The sequence below is a fragment of the Acinonyx jubatus genome, chromosome A1 (assembly GCF_027475565.1).
Source record: "Acinonyx jubatus isolate Ajub_Pintada_27869175 chromosome A1, VMU_Ajub_asm_v1.0, whole genome shotgun sequence".
Classification (NCBI taxonomy): domain Eukaryota; kingdom Metazoa; phylum Chordata; class Mammalia; order Carnivora; family Felidae; genus Acinonyx; species Acinonyx jubatus.
The window spans coordinates 204399622-204417256 of NC_069380.1; positions in this window are offsets into that span (position 1 = coordinate 204399622).

The window sequence follows — 17635 nt, forward strand, 5'->3', positions numbered from 1 at the left end:
CATGATAGCATATTTGATTTTACCATATAGAATAAGATTCACACTTAAATTAGTATGTAACATTTTTAAATTGAAAGAGACCTTAGTAATCATCTTTTAATCCCTTTGTTTTAAAGATGTGAAAGCTGATGTCCTCAAGGACTGTGAGTTTACTCTAAGTCACAAAGCTAGTAAATACCAGCATGCTTACCAAAAACAAGACAAAACAAAACAAAACTGTGAAATCTGATTCATTTCCCTTTGAAGTTCTCTTGTACGAGTGTGAGAATCAGTCAGACCAGCATCTAGACTACCAGGAAGAGGCATCTGTGAGAAGGGAGTAATAATGCCTGCTCTGCTACAGGAAATACCAACGCGCTTTGGATTGTTCTTAAGATGGTGAGAAACTTAAATACCACTCGTTATTTTCAATGTATGTGTAACACATCGAGATCTACACTTCAGGTCAGTGGATTTCCAAATGGGACTGATGTACTGGCTGTGATTTAACTCATTATTTCCCATAAAATTTACATCGGTCAGAATGCATAATCCAAGTGACCATGAGAGACAAATACATATGAAAGTAGAGCAAAGTGGAACACATTTAGATAGTTAGAAGGTTCATTAATCTTCACCATAAATTAAATTCTCCAACTGAAGGAGAATTTACAAGTTTTATTTTTATATACAGTCTTCAAAGAGATTTGGAATAAAACAAATGTATTCAAATGCATAAATGTAAGCCATCCTCAAAGTAAAACATTAAATCTGAAGAAATATATTATTTGATAGGAACATAGCAATAAAATATTCAACAAAAACCCACAGAGTCTAAAGGATTTTCATTTCATGTGGACTCAAAGTATTCCATTTTCATTATTTTTATTTTTTTAAATTAATTTATTTAGAGAGACAGAGAAAGCGTGAGTTGGGGAGGGGCAGAGAGAGAGGGAAAGAGAGAGAACCCCAAGCAGGTTCCACACTGCCAGCATGGAGCCTGATGTGGGGCTCAAACCCATGAACCAAGAAATCATGACCTGAGCCAAAGTCAGATGCTCAACTGAGCCATCCAGGCGCCCCCCCAAAGTATTCCATTTTTAAAATGCTAACTTTTAAATATATATTGGCATAACCTTTACTGCATCTTGCCCCTACAGAGAAGACTAAAAAAGAAAATATGCTCAATAATTAGTTTCCTCATAATAAAATTCCCAGAAGAGCATTATAAAAAAATAAATGTCAAGATAGCCATGGATATATAAGAATCTTCTGGGAACTCTGTGGAACACTATTTATTAATATACAGATAAGTACTTTTTAATTTATCTATTCAATGGCTGAATGAGTAGAAAAAATAATAAATGTCCATAGAGTTTTACAATTTTCAGGATATTTTATTTCCTTTTTTTTTTAACTTTTATTTATTTTTGAGAGACAGAGAGGCAGAGCATGAATGGAGAGGAGCAGAGAGGGAGACATAGAATCTGAAGCAGGCTCCAGGCTCTGAGCTGTCAGCACAAAGCCTGAAGCAGGGCTCAAGCCCACGAACTGTGAGATCATGATCTGAGCCGAAGTAGGATGCTTAACCGATTGAGCCACCCAGGCGCCCTTTGTTTTCTTTATCTGATATGATCTTCATAGTATCAAACTGTGCAATATCAAAAGTTGGAGTGGATATTAATATCCTTATTTCACCTGTTAAGCAGTTGAGGCTCAAATATTAGTCTAAAAAATAGCAATGTGCTATTAATAAAATCAGATGATGGAAAAATATATAGTAATTTGTCAGGTTCTCAGAGTAAATAAATATCAAAGACATGTCTAAAACATGCTTTCAAGCTAGTGTTTTTTCCACTGAAACTTCTATCTAAATTTATCACTTAAGTGCTATCACATCAAGTCATCTTTTTATTTTTGAAAAATCCATTAGTTCCATCAAAGTATCATAAATCTGTTTCCATGTTTTCCTAATATGCTTGACAAAATGACATATAAACATAGAATTCCAGAATAGGGCACGATAATTCAGTATACTCAAATTGATGGTAGTAAGAATGAAATGGTAAGCACAACTTGGCCTTTCTTGCTCCTTCTTTCTCCTTTCTTTCCTTTCTTCTATCAATTTATGTATCATCTATCTGTCTATCTATCTATCTATCTATCTATCATCTACCTATCTATACTTTTAAGTACATCAGAATATACTATTGTGAAAATTAATAAAAAGAAACCTCCTTTAGAAAGGATTCAGGAGGCAAGCAAGGGAGATCTCGTGCCCTACTACTCATCATCAATTGCAGACCCAGCAGGAAGAGACATGCCTTGCAAGCCCATACTACTTGAGCCCCTACTTTACCATCCCAGCAGGAGGAAGAAAGTTTTCCTCTTCCTCAACAACAGGTAGCAGCCTAACCAATGAGAGTCATAACTCAGCCAATGAAAAGCCACTATACTTCAAATTCCCAGTTACTCCCAAAGACTTTTTGTTTATGACCGCACTCCCTAGTTCCCTCTTTCCTCTATAAAACAGTCGTCCTCTCCTGTATCTTACTGGTTTTGCAGTAGCTTGCTTCTCCCAGATTGCAATTTTCTTCTATTCCCAAATAAACCCATTGTCTTGTTTTGCTGGCATAATAGCTGGCAGTTTTATTCATGAGGTTAACTCTATTAATTATTTAATAACCTCTGAATAGTTCTTTCCATGTTGGAACATAATTATTTTTTAATTCTGTGTTGGCTATTTTATAAGGAGAGGTACCTAAATCACATGGCTTCACATGGGATTAGGAGAGCTGCAGAATGGAAAAAGACAATTAGGAAAGGAAATAAGTGGGTAGACTTTGAAGGACACCACACCTTTTGAATTCATCCATAATTACAAGGTGTTATGTTTCAAACTCTACTCTGAATCTGGGAACCCAAAGAATAGAATGCTGATTGAATGATGGCTTTAGCCTAAGTGACGAGTTTAAATTTTATTCTCCAGGCATTATGAAGCCTTTGAGTGTTCAGATTTGTTTTGATTTGGTTTTAGTTTTGGTCTAATGGGAGAAATAGGGTAATCCATTTCAGATTTTTATAAAATAAAGTATAGGGTTCATAAGAAAGAAAAGCTGAAAACATGGTACCCGATTAGAAAACCAATAGAGCAGTCAACACAAGAGAATTTAGGGCCTGAGTTGAAGGAGTAACAGTGGATTTAGAGAAGGGACAGAATCAATAATACTTAGGAAGTAGAATCAATAGGATATGGTGAATGAACACATGTTTAAATTAAGGAAAGAGAGGGGTCAAAGATGCCTCTAAAATTCCTCTTTGGAAAAATGACAATTCCAATCAGGCAAACATTGGAAGAAATGTTTTATTTGTTTGTTTGTTTGGCCATTTTTTTTTTTTTTTTTTTTTTTTTTTTTTGTCAAGGCAGTACGTGTTGAAGAAAAGTGATTCAAATTAAGTTTGGAAAATGTCACTTATCTACTCTCCTCAGATAAATTGCAAACACTGTCAGGATTCTGCATGGAGTATAGTAGATGGTGGTTTCTGAGGGGGGCCGCAAGGGATTTGCCTTGATACATACCGTATCAAGAGAAGGTAGGGCTACAGAACTACTAACTCTAAAATGGGTAAATCCGAGTACTTTGGGTTTCATCAGTGAATAATGGAAGTTGTTTTTTGTTTTGTTTTTTACTTTTATATTCAAAATTGACAGGCATGAGTCTCTATGTACTTGTACTATGTACTTAATCTGTGTGCTGTATGGTCCCCAGTCCCAGAAGCCCATAAGTAGCACAAAGAAGGCAAGAAAACACTTTCTTCCACTTTAGATCTTCAAAATTTCTGGATCTGTGGGGATGAGCAGAATAGTGATGCTGTCCCTTTCTTGTAATTATATGTACTTAAGTGCCTTTGAACCCAGTGAACTTAGCCCTGTAAGACAAGCAGTCAAAACACCCCCCCCCTTCATACTTCAGTCAAAGGATGAAAACCGCCAGTTACATTAATGTATACATTTGTTTGGGAATAAAACTTTCTTCCATTTTCCAGAGGCATCTAAACCCAGGCTTCTCCTCACCTAGAGCATCAGAATGGCAGCTTCCAAATAAACTCAACAACCCAAGCCAGGATGTAACACTCTCTTTGTTGTCAACATGGCATCCAAGGCAGCCATCTCCCCCTCCGTACCAGTGGCCCCAGCCCCCTTACACTTTCACTTCATCTTCACATTCACCCAGTGTGGTCTGTACATAAAAGAGGAAAATTGCAATTGTTTAGACCCTGCAACTCCCTTCCTGATCCCCTAACTCAAGCATAGGCTCATTACTTTGCTAATTTTTGAACTTTTACTGAAATTCCCATAGAGAAATTGAGAAAAGACTTACTTGTTTGTTCTATGATATCTTGGTATCTATGAAATTTCATATTTAGAAAATTGTTTCAGTGTTTGGGGCAAGGGAGATTCCAAAAATGCTGTCTCAATTTTTTTCCCAGAGGAGGACTCAACCCTTTAAATTGTTGGTTAGAATTTGTGGTTTTGCTTTTTTTAAACATCTGCTGCCTACTGTGGCTGTAGCAATCAAACGTTCATTCCATTTTATCATTCATTTGTTAGTTAAATCAGCAGAATCTGTCTCTGTTTAATAACCACCCGAAGTGGAAATGAATTAGTCCTATAATTTAAATAGTGAACAAAAAATACACAGCTAATGAACATTTTTTTTGGAGTCAGTTATTTTTTTCTATGCTAGAAAAAATGATGTGGAAAATGTTCCTATCAGGAGTATCTCAATGAGTATTCTTATAGTATTCTTGAGAATTCAGGAAACATGCTTGCCCATCAGGAAACAGAATTAAATGGATAGCAAATTTGTTTGGGTTTCCTCATGGACTCAAAAGCAGTTCCAAGGACCCAGGAATTTTCTATTGCAATTCTCTGATTAATAGATCATATAAATACTAAACAGGAAAGGGCATTGTGTAGATAAATCAATTTAATTGAAATTATTTTAGTAATTAACCAACCTCGTTTCTTCCAATTACTCTTCAACGAACTCCTTGTCCAGGCAAACACAAATTGAGTTTCTGGAATTCTGCAAGTACTTTTCTTTAGAAACTTTTCAAATTCCCCATGAAAAAACTTAAGAAATCTATTTTGTTAAGACTGTCTTGCTTCATTCTTTAAATTGAGCCTAAACATTTTAAAGAAATAAAAGTATCCCCTTACTGAGCTTGAGTTTTTCCATTCTGTTTTTAAAAAGTAATGGCTAAGTTAAGTAGAAAACTACATTATCATTAATATTGGAAACCAGATATAATTTAATAATTCTTACATGGCATGGTTATTGTTTGAAAGAAATTTCAAACTTATTAAAATGACATAATCTGAATGACTAATGTTATTACATTTTGTTGCTGAGGAAATACATGAAGTACTCTCAGCTGTGATTAGAAATTTTAATAATTTCTTATCTGAATAATAAGTGATGGAAAGAATAACTAAATTAAATGACAAACATGCAGGACACTTTCTAAATTAATAGAAAGTGAAAATAATTTCTTATTGTTGCATTTGCTCTCAAAGGACTTTGTGGTCTCTTGTTTTGACTGTTTTAGATTTTGCCAATCTACACTGTTGTTGTTTTTTTCTTAAGTTTGTTTGTTTATTTATTTATTTAAGAGAGAGAGAGACAGAGCATGAGCAGGGGAGGGACAGAGAGAAAGGGAGAAAGAGAGAATCCCACGCTGGCTCTACGTGGTCAGTGTGGAGCCCAATGTGGGGCTCAAACTCATGAACCATGAGATCGTGGCCTGAGCTGAAACCAAGAGCCTGATGCTTAACTGATTGAGCCATGCAGGTGCCCCTGCACTCTGTTTTATGGTCACCAGTTTTCCATCTTCAACGAAATTAGAAAATGTGAAAATTACTTTAATCTGGTTATTAAAATGGTAGATTATAATTCACTTAAAGTGAAGTTTATGAATGAGTTGCTCAGGTAAGATATGCCATCACTTCCAGAGATCATTAAAAGTAGGCGCTCCTCTGTGCCAGCTGATATTGGTGTGTATTAGGAGGGTTAACCCAAGTGTGCACAACAGATTGACGTGAGGAGCCACCGAAGGCAACAAGATTGGTTAAGAAGCGATCTCAGTGCAGGCCATCAGTTATGGTATGAGTAAGTCACAGGAATAAAAAGCAGAGCATAAGGAATACAGTCAGTGACACTGTAATGGCGATGTATGGGGACAGATAGTAGCCACACTTATGGTGAACGTGGCATAACGTATAAACCTGTCAAATTATGACACTGTACCCTGAAACTAATGTCACGTCGTGTGTCAGCTATACTCAAATAAAATCTATGTGAAGAAGTAATCTGAAAAGTTCAAGTGAGAGGTAATTATGTCTGCATTGATGGTGCAAATGGAAAGGAATGACACGTGAGAGATTTGGAATAGTATTATAAAAGGATATCGGACTGTGCGTAAAAGAAAAGTTTTTTAAAAGAGACAATTTTTTAGAAAGTATAAAGGCAGGATGAGCAGAGATATTATTCGTAGGTGAACATTCAGAGAAAAATGCTGATACATGACTGGAAGAGCAAAGATTAGTTCAATTGTAAGTTTAAGTTCAGTGTGAGGTCCTCACTGGATGATACAGGTAAAGCTATTCCATAAGCAAATGATAGTAGAAACAGAGAGAGAGCATAGGACAAAAGTTAGCACAAGTGCTGAAATTTAGTCATCTGCATCAGTAAGTACTTTTTATGTTTTAATACAGATATGAATCGTCTAGGACTTCAAAAATGTACCCTTTGTCCTAGTACATTTCAGGTGGGGCACGAGAGTCTGTATTTCTTTTTTTATTATTATTCTTATTTTTTTTAATTTTTTTTCAACGTTTTTTATTTATTTTTGGGACAGAGAGAGACAGAGCATGAACGGGGGAGGGGCAGAGAGAGAGGGAGACACAGAATTGGAAACAGGCTCCAGGCTCTGAGCCATCAGCCCAGAGCCCGACGCGGGGCTCGAACTCACGGACTGCGAGATCGTGACGTGGCTGAAGTCGGACGCTCAACCGACTGCGCCACCCAGGTGCCATTATTATTCTTATTTTTAAGAGAGAGAGAGACAGAGACAGAGGCTGAGTGGAAGATGGGCAAAGAGAGAGGGAGACAGAATCCAAAGCAGGCTCCAGGCTCTGAGCTGTCAGCACAGAGCCCGTCGCGGGGTTCGAACTCACAAACCGTGAGATCATGACCTGAGCCAAAGTCAGACGCTTAACTGACTGAGCCACCCACCCAGGCACCCTGAGATTCTGTATTTCTAACGAGCATCCAGTAATGCCCAAACTACTGGTCTGATGACCACACTTTGGACAGTGAAGTACATTTTTTCTCCAATGTCACTACTCCTTGGAATCTCAAAGAAATTTTAAAACAAACAAAAACGACTCCCGTTTCCCAGCCCCAGAAAATCTAACTGCGTTGGTTGGAAGTACTGCATTTTAACTCCTAAGGCAATACGAATATGCCACAAGGTTTGAGAACCTTGTCAAGGTGGTAGTTTGAAAGAGTGAAAAATAAAAACAATCCCCATTTAGACAGGTGTAGGGAAAAGTAAGACCATAAGGAAAAAAGCAACTGGAAAGATACAAGGATACTTGATGGGTTTTTGTATTTTGTTAAGTCAAATCAGAACTCAGTGAAATCACTTTCGACTTCTGACTCCAGAATATAGGAGAATATATGATGCTCTAAGTCACTAAATTTGTGGTGATTTGTCTCAGCAGTCATAGGAAACAAATGCATCTATGAATTAGATATAGTTATTGTTTTAGTTCAGGCTGTTCCAATAGAATACCATTGACTGAATGGCTTAACCAGTGAACATTTATGTCTTACTCTTCTGGAGCCTGCAAAGTCCAATATTAAGGTGCTAGCTGATTAGGTTCCTGGTGAGAACCCTCTTCCTGGTTTTCAGAGGGCTGAGGATGGAGAGAGAAAGAGCAAGTTAGCTAGCTCTCTGGCATCTTCTTATAAGGGCATTAATGCCATCATAGGGACGCTACCCTTATTACCTAATGACCTCCTTAAGGTCTCATCTCCAAATACCATCACACTGGGGAGTTTCAATGTATGAATTTTGTGATGGACACATACATGAAGTTCATAGCAGTTAATATCCTGATTTTACAGATGAAGAATCTCAAATACAGAGAAAGCAACTAATTTGCCCAAAGTCACATAACTTCCAAATGATAGGATTTGAACCCTAACAGCCTGATTCTGGAACCGTCAAAATTAACAATAAGTAGGCTTACAAAGGAGCCTTCCCACCATTTTATCCATCCAATTCTAGTCTGTTTCGTATTAAAAGGTTGCTGAGACTTTCTTTTCAATTATGTCTTGTGATTTTTCAGCATAATGCTTAACACTAAATGACCTAAGCTAAAATTGAGAATATTATTTCAGGCATAAAATTTCTTCATTCAGAAAATATTAACATCTGCTTATGAAATTCACAAGCATTATACTAGTACCAAACTAAGAGATTTTGATAGTCTTACATAGAACAAACTCCAGTTCCTCGATAAACAAAACTTAATTCACTAGAATTTAGTCTGCATCAAAATCAGAGAATTAGAACCTCAGGGTTCAGCAGGAATGTTTATCTCCTCTCAAAGTAACCATAAAAACAGTGATTCTCAATAGTTTGTGTAGGAATGTAAAAGTTTATTCCCATTAATTGAATTTCAGAGAATAACTAAGTTGCACACACTTTACCAAAAATATTCTAAGCAAAAAGAGTAGTACATACACATGGGCAAAATTCAAACAGTGTAGAAAGGTATACAATGAAAAATGAGATCCATGTGTGCCATATTTTCTTCCATAATTAAATTAACTGTTTCCATATTGGAGGGTGATCATATAATTTATTCCCTAACCAGCATATTTTTAAGAGTGACAAGTGCTAAACAGACAGAAAACCAGTGAGGGGGCAGGTGAAAACCAGGACCTAACTGGGTTAATTGGTGAAAATTGAAGATATTTTCAGGTTTTTCCAATAGCTAAAAATGCTGACATAAGGTTTATTGCATCTTAACGTTCTTTTGTAAGAATGACTACTGAATGACTCACTAAAAATATGTCAAAATCTGTGTGGATTTTGGTTTTGTCAGATATCAGATTACTCTCTAAATACACAACACCACTTTATTCTTCCACCAACAAAGTATGAGAGCCTTGTTATCCCACCATCTTTCCTATAAGAAATAATACCACACATTATTTTTTGACAATATATTTATATATTTAATAAATCACTTCTCTGATTTGTTTTGTATGCCTTTAGTTTTAAGTAAAATTTATTATTTATTTGTGCATTTGTATATTTTCTGATATTTATTCAAATCCTTTGCCCATGTTTCTATTATTTTTCTATTGTATATGTATATGTGTGTATACATATAAAATATCTGTATATATGTCATATGTATAATAGTATGTATAATATTTCTATTCTAATATTTCTATATGCATAAATAATATACATAATGTACTACATGTAATATTTCTATTCTATCTGATATTTCTGTTAGATTTGGTTTGTGTAAACTCTGTGAATTCAAATAATTCACCCATTGCTTGTATATGTATTCCAAATGTTTTCCTAATAGACTCTTCATTGTTTCTTACAGAATTTTAAGAATTGTACTACTTATATGTTCTCAAATTTATTATTCATTTGCTTATTCTAAAGCCATAGCATTTTGAGCATTACTTTCAAAGAGAATTGATACATAGTCAAAATCATTGTCTGGGTCTTACAAGATAAGAGTTAGGTCTCTACTTAAATGCTCTTCTGAACATTTAGATATGCTCTATCGATGGGCAAAGTCTATACAGGTAATCTCATACACCATCTCCTCTGGTCATAAACCATATTAAGGAAGAGACTCTAGATGAACTGGCTTGAATCCATTGTTACTGCTACTCAAAAATAACAATCACAACAATACCCAACAATTGTGACATTGATAGTGTACCATGAACATCATCTTGGTACCAGATGTAACAGAAAGGAAGAAAATTAGCAAGTACGTTAGTCAGATTTCTACTTGTACTTATGATAACAGTCCTATTCTTCATTACCTGCTCATCACCGTAGTATGCAAAAGATAATATTGTGCTTTCTCACTAATGCAAACCTTTCCTCAACACTCTCAACTTTGTTCAGTGGGCTGTCATCAATTAACAAGGCTCATTGTCTTAATTTAGTTCAGAAGTAATTGACCAAACTATAATTGAACACCACTTTGAATGAAACCTTGATGAGTTATTGTTATTATTTTGAATTTGCATTTACTTTGGATGAAATATAAAAATATTTTGTTAATTCATTTAATTACTAGTCAAAACTAAGTTGAGTAGCTTTTATGGGTTAGGAACTGATAAGTTCTTGAGATTCAAGGATAAGTAATGCTGTAGCTACATGCAAGAAATCCAATGTTTAGTTGTGGATTAAGGAAAAAAGGTAGGAGCGCCTGGGTGGCTCAGTCAGTTAAGCGTCCGACTTTGGCTCAGTCATGATCTCGTGGTTTGTGGGTTCAAGCCCCGCATTGGGCTCCGTGCTGACAGCTCAGAGCCTGGAGCCTGCTTCAGATTCTGTGTCTCCCTCTCTCTCTGCCCCTCCCATGCTTACACTCTGTCTCTCTCTGACTCTCAAAAATGAATAAATGTTAAAAACAAAAAAGAACAAAAAAGGCATATTGTAAAATGTAAAGGTTTTTAAAAATATCATACAATAAATGGAAGAGGGAAATTCAATTAGAACAAGTATAAAATCATCAACAGAGAAAGACTGTATATACTCAAGTTAGGAAAAATTATCCAGACATCCTACTTATGCCTAATGTAAACAGGAGTTTAAATGCATTAAAATGTATTTTGAGTGTTCTTTGGAGTTCATTATATACAGGTGACCATAATCCTTTACCTGAAATCATTCATCATTGCAACCAAGCTCAGTTTCAAGGGAGATTCATGAAATAGTGAGGGAAGAAGTGAGTGGACATCTGCTTACCCTGTTAAATAAGCCTAAACAGTTCGGCAGATCACAATGACAAATTTCTGAATCACATTCGCACAGTAGTCCCATTCATTTTGAGAATTTTTAAAATCCCACTTGAGAAAATTGGAAAAGATCAGGTAGTATCATAAAAAAGACTTTTCATACCAGAAAGGTGAAGAAGAGGAAGAAGAGGAAGAAGTGAAAGGAGAAAGGTCAAAAGCTTCTACAATCCATTTATGAAAACACCAGAATTGAGCAATGGCCCCAAGGCAACAATAAAAGCAGAACAAAATCCCTGAAACATTAAGTATTCTCTTTTGGTTGCTATAGGCAACTAGATGTTAAGCACACAACTCCTAGTTCCTGCTCAATTACCCTGTGATACCCCTACTACAAAGCTTTCGATGGTGTGAACATATGTGTATATGAGGATTTCTGTTTCTTTAATAATACACAATCCTTATTAAAAAGCTGACCTTGAAGATAAGTGATAAAATTCAGATTCTGTGTTATTACAGAGTCTGGGGCAGGATTGGTGGATTGTTCTTGAGACTCCAAGATTTTCCCAAATGTCTGACTCATTCAAACTCTACACATAGACTTTACAAAACAGTTTTTATCTCATTTCGAAGTTAAACTTTGACCACGTACTGTAGAGCTTTTTATTTGCTTTCAGAAGGGAATTTCTTACCTTATGAGTGTATTTAGAAAGACCCAAGGATTGCTCATAAAAACAGTCAAAATCCCAGTCAGAAGTTGCTCAGCCACTCTCCTGTATGCCTTCTAGAAAGGGCTGTTGAGAAAATTCAGGCCTATTAGCTACAGTCGTTGAGGTTTGTGAATTCCAGTGAGACATAGAAAACCGTCATCTCAGAGATTTAATAAGCAGGCCTTCTGACCTAACATTCCCTCTTGGAATCTTTTTCTACAGGATGATTTAATAGTTGTCACCCAGCTTGGGCTCTCAGCAACCACGCAGTATAACTATAACCATCAACTTTGACTGGTATGCTCATTTACTACTGGCTAGGGTCTACAAAAATAGTGAGACATGGCCCATTTCACCAAGCAACAAACTTTATCACCAATAGCAGTGCCAAGGGGAGGCTTGCAAACTGAGTGATGCTTTAGCACTCCCTCTTATCAGTAGCCATGCAACCCACCAAAGATAACCCAAATAAATATAACAGCTATGAAAAAAAAACAGTATTCTTGCTATAGAAACACAGCCCCAAGAGAAGTTTCCTGGCCTCCAGGCTTCCATCCAGATTGGGGTCCACAAACACTCTAAATAGAAATTCTGGATTTTAGTGCTGGAAATTCTGGAAATTAGTACTTCAACCATCTTAATATTTTTATATAATTCAAGGAAGTGAATTATTTATTGAGAAACTATTCTGTTTATTTCACCGGATTATTTCATCAATGCTTTGAGGTAGATATCACTATTCCAGTTTTACAGATAAGAAAACATAGAATGAGACACTTTAAGTAACAAGATCCCAGCCATGGAACTAATAGTGGCAGAACTAAGATCTGAACCATGCACACCTCTGTGTGTAGAACAGAGCTCCTACTCCATCATCTACACACACAAAGATGTCAATACTGACTTTCATTAGCTACTGCATCTCTTTGTTTCAATGTTTGGGTTTGGTAAACCTTAACGGCAGTCAGAAAATATATTCTCGGTCTGAGAAAGATGGCATAAATCCTAATCGGTATCTAAATTCATAGGATCCCATGTGATGTGTTCATTGGTTATGTGTTTTGTGCAACCTTTAACTCTTGAAGCTCTCTTGGCCACTGATTACTTTGCAGGACTCTTGCTGTCCATTTTTCTCTAATTTCCTCCATATCTCTGCTGATTTTTCCCATTATAAATGCTTGATGTCTAAATATTTTTAGGATCTTAGAACACCTTCCACTCTTTGATTTGTCCATAATCAATTCTTGTCCCTACTCCCGACAGAAAGAAATATTCTATGCCTCTGCTATTCTATGCAAGGTATTTTTGTCAATATCAGCTGCATCATTTACTTGTAGTGGATACAAGCAGAATGGGAAGATATGAAAAAAAACCTTTTTTCCCTTTTTTCCCTCTCTGACCTCCCAAAATAGTTATAGTTAGCCATCCTCATCTCTCACTCAAGAGATAAGACAACTTAAACTTTTTTCACTTTACAATGAATCTTATCCAGTTCTGTTCTCAATTTCACCTGTAAAAGAACTATCCATTATTCACCCATTATATCTGCAACCTTTTTCACTCCAGTGGCTTTGTTATTATCCCCAAATCCTAGATTAGAATTCCTTCATTTACACTGTTAGCCCAGAAAGACCTGTAGTTCCACTATACAAGGGTGTTGGCTATAAAGGGGCCACTTCCTTTTAAAAAGCTAGATAAATAAAAGAATACAATACCTAGGAATAAATTTAACCAAGAAGGTGAAACTGCTGTATACTGAAAACTACAAGATGTGAATAAAAGAAATTGAAGAAGACACAAGTAAATGGAAAGACATTCTGTGCTCATGGATTGGAATAATTAATATTGTTGAAATGTCCATACTACCCAAAGCAATCTACAGATTCAATGCAATCCCTATCAAAATTACAGTGTCATTTTTCAAAGAAATAGAACAAGTAATTCTGAAATTTGTAAGGAGCCACAAAAATCTATAAATAGTCAAAAAATCTTGAAAAAGAAGAACAAAGTTGCAGGAATCACACTCCCTGATTTTAAAATGTATTTTTTTTAAGTTTATTTACTTTTTGAGAGAGGGAAAGAGAGAGAGTGCCAGAGAGGCAGAGGGAGGAGGAGACAAAGAATCTGCACTGCATTGTCAGTGTAGAACCAGATGTAGGGCTTAAACTCACAAACTGTGAGATCATGACCTGAGCTGAAGTCAAGAGTTGGATGCTTAACTGACTGAGCCACCCAGGCTCCCCTAAAACTATATGTCAAAGCTATAGTTTTTAAAACTACATTATATTGGCATAAAACTATGGAACAGAATCAATGGAACAGAATAGAGAACCCATAAATAAACCCATACATATACAGTCAATTAACTTATAACATAGGAGCCAAGAATATGCAACAGGGAAAGGACAGTCTCTTTTTTTTTTTTTTAACGTTTATTTATTTTTGAGACAGAGAGAGACAGAGCATGAACAGGGGAGGGGCAGAGAGAGAGGGAGACACAGAACCTGAAACAGGCTCCAGGCTCTGAGCTGTCAGCACAGAGCCCGACGCGGGGCTTGAACTCACGGACCGCGAGATCATGACCTGAGCCGAAGTCAGACGCTTAACCGACCAAGCCACCCAGGCGCCCCAAGGACAGTCTCTTTAATAAGTAGTGCTGGGAATGCTGACCTGCCACTTACAAAAGAATGAAACTTGACTACTATCTTAACACCATACACACAAATTATCTCTAAATGGATTAAATGCTTGAACATAAGACGTGAAACCATAAAATTCCTAGAAGAAAACCTAAGCAGTAAGCTCCTGACACAGGTCTTAGAGATTATTTTTTTAATCTAACACCAAAAGCTGCACAGCAAAGGAGACCATCAACAAAATGAAAAGACAACCTACTGAATACAAAAAAATACTTGCAAATCATGTATCTGAGAAGGGCCTGGTATATAAAATATACAAATAACTCATATACCTCAATAGCAAAAAAAACAAAAAAAAACAAAAAAACAAAAAACCTAACAATCCAATTAAAAAATGAGAAGATCTGAATAGACATTTCCCCAAAGAAGACATACAGATGGCCAACAGGTACATAAACAGATGCTCGACATCACTAATCATCATGAAAATGGAAATCACAACAATGAGGTATAACCTCACATGTGTTAGAATAGCTATTATCAAAAAGACAAGAAAGAACAACTGTGTACTGAGGAGGTGGAGAAAAGGGCATCTTGGTGCACTGTTAGCTGGGAAGGTAAACCAGTACAGCCGCTATGGAAACAGTATGGAGGTTTCTCGAAAAATTAAAAATAGCATTACCATATGATCCAGAAATCTCACTTATGGTTGTTTATCTGAAGAAAAATAAATCACTATTTCTAAAAGATAGATGTACCCCCAAGTTCCCTGAAGCTTTATTTACAATAGCCAAAATACAAAACTTAAGTGCCCATTGATGGATGAATAAACTGTGATGTGTGTGTATAACAAAATTATATTCAGCCATAAAAAAGAATGAAATCTTGCCATTTGCAACAACATGGATGGACCTCTAGGGCATTATGCTAAATGAAATAAGTCAAACAGCAAAGAGAAACACCCTATAATCTCTCCTATATGCGGAATATAAACAAACAAACAAGCTCACAGATACAGAGAATAGGTTGGTGGTTGCCAGAGGCAAGGGTTTGGGGCAGAATAAATGGGTAAAGGGGGTCAAAAGGTAAGAGTAAAATAAGTGCAAAAAAGAAACTGAGGTCTGTTTGTATTTAAAAATATTCTTAAGAGGATCAGTCTTCAATCTTTTAAGAAGCACAGACTGAGGTCACTTTGGGAAGTATTTGCAGTAGCTTCCAGCCAATGTTGTTTACTTGAAAACCTTGTTCAAAAAAAAGTTAAGCACACACTTACCATATGACTTTTTAACTTCACTCCTAGGTATTTGTCCAATGTAAAATGAAAACATGCTCACCCAAAAACCCGTACGAGAATGCTTATAGCAGCCTTTTTAATACTTCTCCCTAAATGAAAATAATCCAAATGCCTTATACTAAGTGAAAGAAGCCCCAGGATATGTGTAAATTTTGGGGGCCAGCGAAGGAAAGCACCACATCCTGGCGTGCAGTGGTTGTAAGCCGTTTTTCAGAAGCAGAATGGCTTCTGAAACACACCTGAAACTGTCCTAGCTGAATGAGACACCCTCCCTCCTCCCTAACCCAGACGGAAGCTTCAGCTCCTGGCACAAAGTTGGGGAGAATTTTGTGTTGAGAACATAATTCATTCCCTAGGCCCTTTCTGCCTCCTCAATAATTTCTGGAAATTCTTACACAACAGTAGTTTTGAACGGACCCACCTTTGGAGAACTCAGTTTCCAGAACCTTCCAGCCACCATTGAACCCCCACCTTATGCCAAGCCCTGCACAAGGTGCTAGAGCAGCAGAGCAAGATAAGAACACTCGGGAATTTGTCCCAGTTGAGTGGGAACTCTGCTCCTCAAGGAGATGTTTGAGGTCGGCCCTTCCACACTTGCCACACTGCAGCTAATTTCAGAGTGGCAGGGAAGCTGTACAGAGGAGATGCCAGAGATTAAAGAGCTGGAGTGGGGTAAGAGCACAGAGACTGGCAGTGGGTGTCCCTGGAGTGTGTGTGAGTCCATGCACAGCACAGGGTGGCAGAGAAGGAGGACACATGAAGGATGATTTTCTCTGATTCAGGCATTTCTTGTGTAATAGCATCTTTGCACACTCAATCCCATTTTAGGATATGCTTCTTGGATGAACTAGAAGAACAAACAAGCATTTATACTACTTACAGGACCATGAAATATTTTTTTAACTGCAAGCCCAAGCTCGGTTTACAGATGAGCTGGTCTGTTACATGAGTACAAGCCATAAATAGACAGTGACTAAATTATACTTCATTTAAATTTTTTTAATGTTTTTATTTATTTTTGAGACAGAGAGAGACAGAGTATGAGCAGGGGAGGGGCAGAGAGAGAGGGAGACACAGAATCCGAAGCAGGCTCCAGGCTCTGAGCTCTCAGCACAGAGCCCGACGCGGGGCTGGAACCCACAGACTGTGAGATCACGACCTGAGCCGAAGTCAGATGCTTAACCGACTGAGCCACCCAGGGGCCCCAAAATTACACTTCATTTAGATGTGCCCTTGAAAGATAATAGGAAAAACTTCCCAAAAGGAAGAGCCTTGAACCATGTACCTACTTATTTATTTTGGGTGGAGGTGGACTGAAATGACAACAATATATACCTAGAGAACAATCACAAGCATCTCCACAATTTACCTTTGATTCAAGCCTTCTTGATTCTTCATCCAATCTTATTGGCCTTTACAGTAATTGCTGCCTCCTGGATTCTGATATTTTGGTGCCCCACCCCCCACCCGGCTTTTATTACTTCGTGGCTACATCTCCATGGATATTAATAACTCAGCTCTACAACCGTCTCCCCTACCATTACCCCTGGCCTACATAGAAAACCTACTACTGAAGTTCCACTGATGCTGGCGCCCCTTTTATGAGCACATTCCTCATGGATTCAGTGAATAGTGTGTCCTTCTGGATTTTCTCATGGAACATGATTTTCTGCAAGGTCTTCATATAATATATCTCTTCCAGAATGCTTCTTTCAACCTCTTTATTACTTCTGCTGTCTATGAGGGAAACTTGTCCATTTATACTTTGCCGAATTTTGACCATCACTTTGTCCAGACTTCTACAAGTCGTTCCAGTAGCAAGTTGTCTTCTGGAGCTAGATCCTGTGTCCTGAGAGAGTGAGCCCAAGTCATGGAATTCTTGGTTATCCAGCCTTACTAAGCACTTTCAAAATTCAATAACAGGCATTCTTCTCACTCCTA